This window comes from Mytilus californianus, unplaced genomic scaffold (genome assembly GCF_021869535.1).
Source record: "Mytilus californianus isolate M0D057914Y unplaced genomic scaffold, xbMytCali1.0.p SCAF_8, whole genome shotgun sequence".
Taxonomy (NCBI): domain Eukaryota; kingdom Metazoa; phylum Mollusca; class Bivalvia; order Mytilida; family Mytilidae; genus Mytilus; species Mytilus californianus.
The window spans coordinates 1,043,114-1,056,218 of NW_026262734.1; positions in this window are offsets into that span (position 1 = coordinate 1,043,114).

Consider the following 13,105-nt stretch of genomic DNA (forward strand, 5'->3'; position numbering starts at 1 on the left):
TTTCCAGCCGCATGACCTTGCATCATTTCTGTAAATGTAAGCAATGGCTGATTAAGTGTGATCACTGTAATGTTACAGAAAGACTGACAGTAAAATTATATATCATTCCTTCGGAGAAGTGTAATGATAATGCTATATGCATGAACACTTTTTATTTACCTTTATGTTCAAACTTCTTGGACAGGAAACGCTCTAGCATATCTAGTTGCACCATACCTGGCCTTTTTTGCTCGCTTTGTATACTCTTTTTTTTTCAACTTCAGATACTTTATTTCACTGATAGTTGTTAACAAAGGCTTAATCCCCTTAATGTTACAGCAATGGCACTAATAGTCTTCCCTGTATTGATAATTATCAATAAAACCAGAATATTTCATTGGCAAAATTCCTTTTAATCTATACTTTTACGTGTTAGTTTTGATTTTCTTTTCTTCCAATCGTTTAGTATCTTTTCTGATTGTTCAAACTGTTTATCTGTATTTAGTGTTTCTCATTTTTTTTTGTTAAAGCAGAAATAAATACCAAGATTTTTCACGTTATCTTTCCAATTGACACTTTCAAGTTTGTCTTTGCATGTTTTAATTTACCTTACCATATACTTTCTGTTTTGTTTGTATTGAGTTTAAGTCCCGAAAAAGATTCAAAAGCTTCTATTAAATTAAGTGCTTCTTTAGAGTTTAAAAAGAGAGTTGTATCATCTGCTAATTGTGAGATTTTTTGGCTATGTTATTTTTATCAATTTTTATTTGTATCCCTTTCAGATCATCATTATCTCTTATTCTATAAGCCAGTATTTCGACTGATAAAACAAACTATATAACACTTAAAGGGTATCATTGTCTAATTCCCCGTTGAATCCAGTAGATTTCAGAGATCCACCCTGTATTTAAAATACATTCTTTTCTATCATGATATAGTTTTGAAAAGACTCATTAAATCCAAAGTTGATTCTGGCATAAAATCTAATTCTACTGAGTCAAGCGCTTTAGTAAAGTCAATAAGTAGTATAGCTCCATTAATATTAAAGTTTTCACCATAATCTATACTATCTTGAATTTGACGTACGTTATCGATTTTTAACATAACCATGTTGATCCCTGTGTATGACAAGTGGCAAGATTTGTTTTAGTCTTTGAGCTAAAGTATAAGTAATATTTTCAAAATCAATGATATTATCCCAATATTTTGGGTGTCAGATAGAGTTTCATTATCATAACATGTGATAGAAACATTCAATACAATATGCTTTAATTTTGGCCAAAATTGTCGATAAAACCCAACTGTTAAACCGTCTTTGCCTGGAATTTTGTTAAGTTTCATATTAGAAATAGCAGATGTTAACTCTTCTAAAGTTAACTTACCATCCACTTGTTTGATTTCACACGGATTTTAAGAGTTTAACCTGGGGTATTATCTATGTATGTCTTTAAAATTACAGTTTCAGGACATGTGATTTTGTACAGAGATTTATAATTCTCTTTACTTACATCTAAGATTATACTTTGATCAACAGTAACATCACCGAATTTCGTCAATAATTTATTAATAGATTTTTTAGCCTGTCTATTCATTTCTAGGGATAAAAAGTACTTAGTAGTTTCCCCCTTCCTCTATCCATTTTATTCTTGATCGAATTTGGGCTCCTTTGGCTTTTAAAGAGTACAGATGGATGCAGTCCTAACCTGTACAGCAAGTTAACTTGATAACCAGTCATTTGGACTGATCAATGTTAACCTGTGACAGGATTTAGGACTGCTCTGACCAGTCCTTGGACCACAATCTAGTTAACTTGAAAAGCGGACTTGGTCCTAGGACTGTTTTTATGTCTGCCGAAAAGTTAACTTGGAAACAGGTCCACTACTGATATTAGTTAACTTCGAAACAGTCCTTGCCTTAAGTTAACACATGTTAACTTCGAAACCAGTCCTGCCAAAAGTTAACATAAGTTAACTTTGATTTTGCCAACCCCGATCGAACCACACCTGTTCACAAGTTAACTTTTGGCTGGTCTGCCTTACACTTAGTTAACTTGTAACCAGGACCGCTTGGTATTTTTAATGTCTTTGTTTCTTGGTATGAATGTATAAAAATAAAGTAAAATTAATACGTCCGTGATATAAACACGATTAAATTCATTTATTAAATTGGTTGCAATGAATTACATTGATTTCCCAGTTAGATAAAAACCGATAATTTCACATGTGAAATAAACGTGGTTATTTCACTCTCTGGCGCCATACAACAATAGGCGTTGTCAAGACGTTGATAACGGCGGATCAAAACCAATTGTGAAAGCGTAGAAAAAAGATATAGTTCCTTACATGTTTTTCATTAATTTCTTTAAAAAAAGCCATTTGCCAAAGTAATAAAAATAATAACTTATTAAAAAATTCAAATATCGAAAAATATTCAACTCGTGACCGAACAACACTGATAATTAACTCATGCGCTACGCGCATTTTTGAATTAATATGTTGTTCGGTCACTCGTTGAATATTTTTCTCTATTTGAATTCTTCGATTAGTTATTCTATAAATATTTGTAAATAAAGTACGCATAAAACTTTGATTGTTATGCAAATTTTCCCGTGACTGCCTTTCTATAAATCAAAACAAATATTGGTTACAATGCTAACGGACATTGAATATATATTCCAATACATATCAAATTCTTTAAATCGTATAAACTATATTTTCAATTTATTATGTAAATCTATATAGCCGCATAGTATATCAGCAATATTTTGGCCAGCATGTCATTATTTTGTTCAATATATTGATATACATTGTATATATAAAAATATTAGTAGTTTTCATACCACAGGCTGACTCATACGCCAACATTTTTTGACCTCTTCAACCAAAACTTACCATATTTACACTTTATCATTTAAATGTATATAGCTACATTATAATTCAGTAATATTTTATGTCAGGATGTATTGTATAAAACAACTGACAGCAATATTGGAACACAATGACTTAAAAATTTTGTCCGCATACATTAAATGTGCCATCATGTCCTCCTTTTATTCAATACATTGATCCGTAACTAAATTTCAGTAGTTTTGATACCTCAGGCTGACTCCTATAACATAAAATATTTGACCGCATCAACCAAAAGGGAGCATAGTTGCACTTTATTTTGTAAATCTATATAGCCGCATAGCAAATCAGCAATATTTTATGTCGTGATTAATGTATATATATATATATACCAAGAAATTTGTTTTACATGCACACGTATAAAAATTATGGTTTTTATCCAACGCAATCATAGGATTGGACGTTGTTTTCAATTTAGACTTGTTTATACTTTTCCGTATGGGCTTGTATTATATTTTCCTTCGGGTTTATATGATCCGTTCATCCTATTTCGACTCTTTAAAATTCAAGAGTCTATCCTAAATTGAGGTAAATTATATGGCCTTCCAAATACCGTTTCGATCTCTAACATCACTGAAGAGACATTAGTTGTCGAAATCCGGATATGGTGTATAAAATTTTTGCACCTCATGTTTGTGGTAAACCATCTTTTCCACAAGTTTATTGTTTTCTGTTGGTATTAAATTAATGTTAAGATCCATTTTGTACTGGTGATCAATTTATTTGGCAATCGCCAATGGCAGTCAGCAGGGTTTAAGAACGTCCGTTGTTCGACCTGTTAGTCAAATGCGTTTTGTGAATCAATGATCTTTATTCTCATAAACCAAATACATAGTTACAGAGAAGATATTACAATAATAACAAATATTAAATATAGCATGTGTGAAATACAAATTAATATGATATATATTTACACAAAAGATAAATAAACATATAGTTCTTTTCAACCAGGAGGATAGACTTTCACAGAAATAGATTTAATAAATCTACAAAGTTTCTCAAGCTCAACAATATTTTGGGTTGAACATACTTGTTTGAATTTAATAACATTTATATTTTTATTACAATATTGTGGTAAGTATTTGCTTCTTTCATCTTTCAAAAAATTACATGACATGATATAATGGTATTCATCACCAATGTCAGCTGAGTCGCAAAGGTGACACAATCTTTCAGATCTTAGAATGTTGCGCCACCTTCCCGTCTTAATGGGCAAACGGTTATTCCCACATCTAAATTTACATAAGGTTATTAATAAATTAAATGGTAATACTGATAAATAGTGCTCAAATTTAAAAACATTTTTGTACAATCTATAACACAGCCCCCTTGGGCGAATTGTTCATTTCTGTTGACCATTCTTGAATGAACTGATCTCTTAATCTTTGCTGAACACTTAATACGACCCAACGTTTCTGAAATAAGTTGTGACTTTGCCATATATTTGACATTCCACAGTCATCAAAATGTTTCTTTATATATGATAACCATTTACTATCATAACCATAGTTATTGAAATTTACATATAACAGCTTATATAATATACATGATATTTTGCTCTCTTTTCCTTCTTGTAAGCGACACCAGAAACTAATCATACGTGACTTGACGGTAACTGAAATAGGGTATCTTCCCAATTCCCCATAGATCATAAAATTGGGGGTTGAATTTTTTAATCGTAATATATGCTTGCAAAAACGCAAATGAACTCTCTCAAGAATATCTATTTTCGAATCCCCATATCTCACACCCATATGTCAGTATAGGAACAATAGCCTTATCAAATATATCTAGTTGGCACTCGATCGACAAGTTATTTAATCTGGATTTTTTTATTACAGCATACATCGCTTTAATCGCCTGGTCACGTAGATATTTTCTGTTTGAAAGAAATGAGCCACTTCTAGAAAATATGATACCAAGATATTTATAGCTACTTACTATCTCAATTTCATTTCCATCTATATTAAACATCAAGTTTCGGGGTATTCTACCTTTTGAAAATATCATAATTTTCGTTTTATTTATATTAATTTTCAATTTCCATTGTTTACAATACTCTGAAAACTTATCTAACATACATTGTAAATCATGGCTAGATTCAGCAAGTAGTATTGTATCATCTGCATACAATAACAGAAAAATTTTAAAATATACAAAAAGTTCATTTTCAATATCTTGTGTGACAGACTGAATTCCTTCAACATAAGAATTTTCTAAAAATTCTTGTAAATCATTTAGATACAAGGAAAAAAGCAAAGGAGAGAGGTTTTCTTCTTGTCTAACTCCTGTTTCACAAGCAAAGATATCAGAAATTTCCGAATTATGAACAATTCTAGATTTGACATCATCATACATGTTTTTAATAATTCTTAAACATTTTCCGTTCACATGGTTTAATATCAGTTTAAAAAATAATGAATTTTTGATGAATAAAATCAAAAGCTTTTTCGAAGTCGACAAATACACAAAATAGTTTCTTCTTTTTCACCCGTTATAATTCAAATAAAGCATATAATGAAAAAATATGATCCGTTGTGGAATAACCTTGCCGGAAACCTGCTTGGTTTTCATTTAAGATATTATAATTTTCAATAAAATCACCAAGTCTGTCGTTAAGAATTGACGTGAAAACTTTCCCTAGACAAGACAAAAGTGTAATCGGCCTATAATTTTTTGCGTCTAATTTACTCCCCTTGTTTTTGAAAATAGGTATTACATTTCCAATAAGCCAAGCCTCAGGCAAGATTCCCGTATCAAATACAATATTAAATAAATGTACATAAATATCAACCATACAATCAAGAGAAGAAGCAATATATTCATTAATAATTTGGTCTTCACCCGGTGATTTATTATTTTTAGCCTTTTTCACAGCTTTCAAAATTTCATCCCGGGTTATTGGACAATTCAAATTTTCATTTACCGTACGGTATCAGAATTTATATCGTTTTCTATCAAAAACTCATTTTCGTACTTATTTTTGTTTAAGTCCTTGAAAAAATCAAATAAGTTTTGCAGTGAAATATTGATTTTCTCTCTTTTTCTACCTCTACTGAACAATTTCCAAAATTCTTTTGGATTTTTTGTTTTTAATTCCTTCATCTTTTTACTCATTTCAGTATTATAGTTCTTAATATTAACATCCATAACTTTTTTTATAATGTAATTCACTTTGTCTGAGTCTTACTTTAAAAATGTTCGACCCATAATGTTTGTATAACCTCTGAGATTTTCTAAATTCTCGTTGCGCCTTTTTACAATCTTTATTGTACCAGTCTTTATTAAACTGGTTCTTTGAGCACTTAAACATGGTTTTATTAAAGGTTGAAGTTCCGAATGTTGCCTTAGCAGATTCGGTTAAAGTATCACAAATATCAGTAACAATCTTATTCACATCATATTTAGTAACATTATTTTCATCATTTACATATGCAGACAATCTATTACATATATCATCAACTTTATTTCTATCTATATTGTTCTTATACTCATTACATTTTTCATTTTTCCATTTATTAACTTTATCATAACCACAACAAAATGTTTCTGTTAACAATTTGTCTTTTGTTTCATCATTTGTATACAATTGTAGAGACAAAGGAGAATGTACATCTGAAAAAAGTTTACAAAAATTTAACACTTCAAGTTTACAGATTTTGTATAAAAATTGAGTAGAACTCAACACATAGTCAATAACGCTAGAATTTCTACTAGTTGGACTACCTGTTCTGTTTTCTTCCATGCTACCGTTAAGAATAAACATTCTGTTATTTTTACAAAAATCAATACATTTTCTTCCATACCCATTTACTACAGTATCTATACTATTTCGAGGCCTTGGTATACCAAGTTCATCTAAAACACCAACATCACTAAATTCATTATAATCTGTGAAATTATTTTCAAAAGAATTATCTTGATCAATGTTATAAAAATCAGACAAATTTCCCGTGCGACTATTATAATCGCCAAGCATAATAATATAGTTTGTTTTACTACAAAAATTTTGCAATTCAAATTCAATTTCAGTAAATGCATCTTCTGATGTATACGAGGTATTTACCGGTGGGATATATATAATTCCAAAAAGAGCATCTTTTGGCAAATCTAAAACTTTTTTGTCTATACTGAACCAAAGTACAAATTGGCAGTCTGACTGAATATATTTAATATATTTGTCTAAATATTTTTTAAAACCTAAAGCAATACCACCTGATTTGTGATTTGCTAGCTTCTTTCTATTTTTATAGTGAAAAATAAAATTATCACAATCTATTTCGTCTACATCATCTAGTTTTGATTCTGTTAAACAAACAATGTCATGTCTATCTAATAATGACTTAAATTCCGGATACAAAAGTTTCGTTTTAATACCACATACATTTAATGAAAGGAATTCAATAGTTTTATTGTTAACATCAATATCTTTATTTACAGGTAATGAATATGAGTGAAGGTCACTAGTTTGAATACATTGGTCATTTTTAACGGTATTGTTTAACCCTCCATGGTCTACCTAGTGCTGGCCTTTACGAGGTCCTCCACGGGATCGTAAATATTTCGGCTGGTTGAATTCTTTTGGTCGAGCACCTTGTTCGTTTTGTTGATGGCGTGAACGTGTCTGTCTATCGTCTGTATCCAGTACGTGTGTGTTGTCTTTCGGTAAAAACTCATTCCCGTCAATGAATAAGCGGTCTCTCTTGAAGAAAACTTTTTTCCTTTGTCGACGTGCCTCTTGAAAGTGGGGCCACAGAGCCTTCCTTCGGTCGTTAACTCCTTTGGGAACTGTTCGTTTATGCCGTATTTCGTACCTTTAAGTTCACTAGCGGCTTTCCGTACTAGTTCTCGCTGTTTGAAATTCACAAATCTACACACTATAGGTTTAGTTATGAACTTAGTTGACCCGTCAGGATTTTTTTCGGTATACTCTTGTCCAAAACGATGAGCTCTATGGAACTCCGGTAAGGTTGCCATTTTCAATTCAGTTGTCATAAAATTTTGAATAATTTTTTCAGTGTCATCTGACTGTTCAATTTTTTCGTACATTGGGATACCTGTAAAAACCAAATTTTCCCGCATCGACCTAGTTTGTAAATCTAATTGTTTTTCGTTGAGGCCTTCGAGATCCTTTTGCATTCTAGCAATAGTTTCGATTGCTTCTTCGTTTTCGGAGCGAATCTCAGTCAGGTTTTTTTTTAACTTCTCGGACATCCTTTTTGTTACTTTCAAATTCTGTATTTATAAAGTTCAAACCTTTTTCAACCTCGTCGACTCGTTTATTGATACTCTCGACACTTTTGACCATACTGGTCACTGATTTATCAAATTTATTAAGTTTTTCAGCTAGTTTGTCAATGTTTGATAGTTTCTCACATATCATGTCTATTTTTTGGGTTAAATGATCAAGTTCCCCTCCATTATCTACAACAGTTCGATTCATAGTCGAGTGCATTATTGGCTGCATGTGAGTATTTTGTGGGGTTCCAGGATATAAACCTAAGGTTGATGATGTTGGCGAGGCTTGTAAGAAATTTGGATTCTGCATGTTAGGGAATTGCTGATATTGTCTATTATGTTCGATCATTGGAGATTCATAAACAGGAATATTTGGTATCGACATGTTTAAAACAGGTTTAATTGGTTTGTCAGTAGATTTAAGATTATTACTTTTGTTTACACTATTACTATCAGTGTGAGTACTATTCGATTGTCGTTTATTTGGTTTCTCACCACTTGTGTTATGTCCGTTTGAATTCTTCCTCTTCCTCTTTGGTTTATCACTTTTCTTGGGACTCATATAGAATGTCTATTAAATTTCCACCAGAATGAACTTAAAAGTTTATCAAAACCACATATAAACACATCATAATCCGTTTTGAAATTCAAAATTTGAAGAGCGAAAAAATATTCGACATTTTTATTTCACACATGCGCAGGTCTTTTTTGTTAAAATATACTTTTTCACTATTTTGGTCTTTTGGAAAATGTTGTTTGTGCTGTATTTAGACCCCTCTACCAAGAAATTTGTTTTACATGCACACGTATAAAAATTATGGTTTTTATCCAACGCAATCATAGGATTGGACGTTGTTTTCAATTTAGATTTGTTTATATTTTTCCGTTTGGGCTTGTATTATATTTTCCTTCGGGTTTATATGATCCGTTCATCCTATTTCGACTCTTTAAAATTCAAGAGTCTATCCTAAATTGAGGTAAATTCTATGGCCTTCCAAATACCGTTTCGATCTCTAACATCACTGAAGAGACATTAGTTGTCGAAATCCGGATATGGTGTATAAAATTTTTGCACCTCATGTTTGTGGTAAACCATCTTTTCCACAAATTTATTGTTTTCTGTTGGTATTAAATTAATATTAAGATCCATTTTGTACTGGTGATCAATTTATTTGGCAATCGCCAATGGCAGTCAGCAGGGTTTAAGAACGTCCGTTGTTCGACCTGTTAGTCAAATGCGTTTTGTTAAAATATACTTTTTCACTATTTTGGTCTTTTGGAAAATGTTGTTTGTGCTGTATTTAGACCCCTCTACCAAGAAATTTGTTTTACATGCACACGTATAAAAATTATGGTTTTTATCCAACGCAATCATAGGATTGGACGTTGTTTTCAATTTAGACTTGTATATATATATATTACAAATGACAGTAATATTGGAACACAATAACTACAAAAACTTGTCCGCATAAATTCAGAGTGCCAGCATGTCATTATTTTGTTCACTTTATTGATATATATAAAAAAAATAGTAGTATTCATACCACAGGCAGACTCATACGCCAACATTTTTTGACCTCTTCAACCAAAACTTACCATATTTGCACTTTATCATTTAAATCTACATGTATATAGCTGCATTATAAATCAGTAATATTTTATGTCAGGATGTATTGTATAAAACAACTGACAGCAATATTGGAACACAATGACTTAAACATTTTGTCCGCATAAATTTAATGTGCCAGCATGTCCTCCTTTTATTCAATATATTGATACGTAACTAAATTTCAGTACTTTTGGTACCTCAGGCTCACGCCTATAACATAAAATATTTGACCGCATCAACCAAAAAGAAGCATAGTTGCACTTTATTTTTTAAATCTATATAGCCGCATAGCAAATCAGCAATATTTTTTGTCGTGATTAATGTATATATATATATAAATGACAGCAATATTGAAACAAATAACTACAAAAACTTGTCCGCATAAATTCAGAGTGCCAGCATGTCCTCTTTTTATTCAACATATTGTCTCGCATCAAAATTTCAGTAGTTTTGATAACTGCTATAACAAGAATATTTGACCGCATCAACCTAAATTACCCTATTTGAACTTTATATTGTAAATCTATATAGACCCATAATAAATCAGCAATATTTTCATGACAGAATTAAATGTATAATACAAATGACAGCAGAATTGGCACACAATAAAATTCTACAAAATTTTGTCCGCATAAATTTAGGTTGCCAGCATGTCTTCCTTTTATTCAATATATAGATATGTAACAAAATTTCAGTAGTTGTTATACCTCAGGCTTAATCCAATATAACAAAATTATTTGATTGCATCAACCAAAACTGACCATATTTGCACTTTATTATGTAAATCTATATAGCCGTATAGCAAATCATCAATATTTTTATGTCATGATTATTGATTTTAAAATACAAATGACAGCAATGTTGGAACACAATGCATGTAACTACAAAAACTTGTCCTCATAAATTCAGAGTGCCAGCATGTCCTTTTTTTATTCATCATATTGTCTCACAACAAATCATTAATAGTTTTTATACACAAGGCTAATTTCTAAAACAAAATTATTTGACCGTATCAAACAAAACTGACCATATTTGCACTTTATTTTGTAAATTTATATAGCCGCATACTAAATCAGCAATATCTTTATGTCAGGATTAAATATATAATATAAATGACAGCAATATTGGAACGCAATAACTACAAAATTTTGTCCGCATATATTAATAGTGCCAGCGTGTCCTTCTTTTATTCAATATATTGATACGTAACAAAATGTCAACAGTTTTGATACCTCAAGCTGACTTCTACATCAACATTATTTTACCATATCAACCTTAACTGACCATATTTGCACTTTATTATGTAAATCTATATAGCCACATAGTAACTTAGCAATATTTTTATGTCAGGATTGAATGCATAATACAAATGACAGCAATATTGGAACGCAATAACTACAAAATTTTGTCTGCGTAAATTTAGGGTGCCAGCATGTCCTCCTTTTATTCAAAATATTGATACGAAACAAATGTTCAGTAGTTTTGATCCATCAGGCTGACTCCTTTAACAAAATTATTTGACCGCATGAACCTAAACTGACCATACTTGCACTTTATTAAGTAAATCGATATAGTCGCATAGCAAATCAGCAATATTTTTATGTCAGCATGGATTTTTGGATTCAAGCGTCACTTATTAGTCTTTCGAAACGCACGTCTGGCGTTAATACAAAATTTATTCCTGGTATCTATGATAAGTTTATTTGTTTAATTCAAATGAAAGCAATATTGGAAAAAAAATGTATGAAAAATCTTTTCCACCTTAATTTAGAGTGTCAGTATTTCATCTCTGTATTCATAATATTGAACCGTCACTAAAGTTAGTAGTTCAAGATGGTATATATAACAAAACTACATGTATTTAACCACATCATCCAAGTTCCAACGCTAACATGTCTGAATTCATTTATAATAAAAAGTATATGAGGCTCTCTTCTTGAAATTGTATACTGTTGATATATTATGTCGGGTGATTGATTTTGTTTGTAGCTAAACTTCAAGTGGCAACTATTTCATTCATGTGCACAACGAAATATTTTTTGCGGACGTCCCATATATCATTTATAATCGGGATATACAAATATTACGAACTTGTTCATATTAATACAACACCTTATGAATCCGGACACTGTACAATTTTCGTAAGAATATTTAGTCGAAAACAGAATCGTAAAAATCAATGCAAAATTACGATGAAATATCCATGTAATGCATAAAGTAAAATTTAGGAAGAGACTGTAAAAAATGGGGAACGTCGACAATGATGTTGAAGTCCCATGATATAAGAATATTGTTCCGATGCGTTAGATAACCTTTCTATCCGCATTCTAATTAAAAAAAACCAAAAAAACTTTTATTTCTTTTATGATAGCTGTATGTGATTTTATAGCCATTGTTTAATGTATGATATAAGAATATATGAAACGAAAAAAAGTTTATTTTTAATGTGTATAATATCTATAGAGTCTAACGAAAAACAATTTGCATATAGGGCTACTGGGAAAACAGAACAATGCGATTATTGTTTACATATTTAAAATTCAAGTCTGATATGAAAAGTTTTCAACACGGTAATCTGTCATAAGCAGACATGTCATTAGGTGTGGTCAATAGCAGACTTGTCCACAGGTCTGGACAGTAGCAGACCTGTCTATAGGTCCAGTAAAGAGCAGACCTGTCCTAAGGTCTGGTCTTGGGCAGACCTATCCTCAGGACTGGTCAAAAGTAGACTTGTCTACAGGTCTGGTATGTCAATAGGTCTGCAACAGTCCTAGAAAAGCAGACCGTACATGTAGGTCTGGTCTGCTAACGACGAAGTTAACTTGCTTGTCTGCTTACAATTTCTCAAGTTAACTTAGAAAGCAGCCAACAAGCTCTAAATAAACTTTTGTACAGGTTAGGACAGCACCCATCTGTATATCTCTTCATACTGGTTTTCAATTTTTGTCATTTGAATTAAAAAAATCATTTTTTTATCAGGTAATTTGTCTAATTTTTCATTTAAAAAAAAAAAAATTTTCTAATACTAAAATATTATTTTTCCTTTTTTTTGCTTTAGATTTACAGTATTGGATAGTAGAGTCTCTTATATCGGTTTTTAGCAGATCCCACTGATTTAGGACATTCTTAAAATAAAAATTTTGCTCATACTTTTCAATTAACTTATTATTTAGTTTATTGTACTGAGAATCAGTTAATATACTATTATTCATTTTAAAATATCCCTTATAGTACGGCGGCTTCGTGAAAAATTGTGCACATCCTGCTACAAGCAAAAATTTGGCACCAATCTTCATATAGTATTACTCTTCGATTTCAGATAGGGAGGAATTTGAAAAAATGCACCACTTCCGGTAAAATACAATATGGCGGA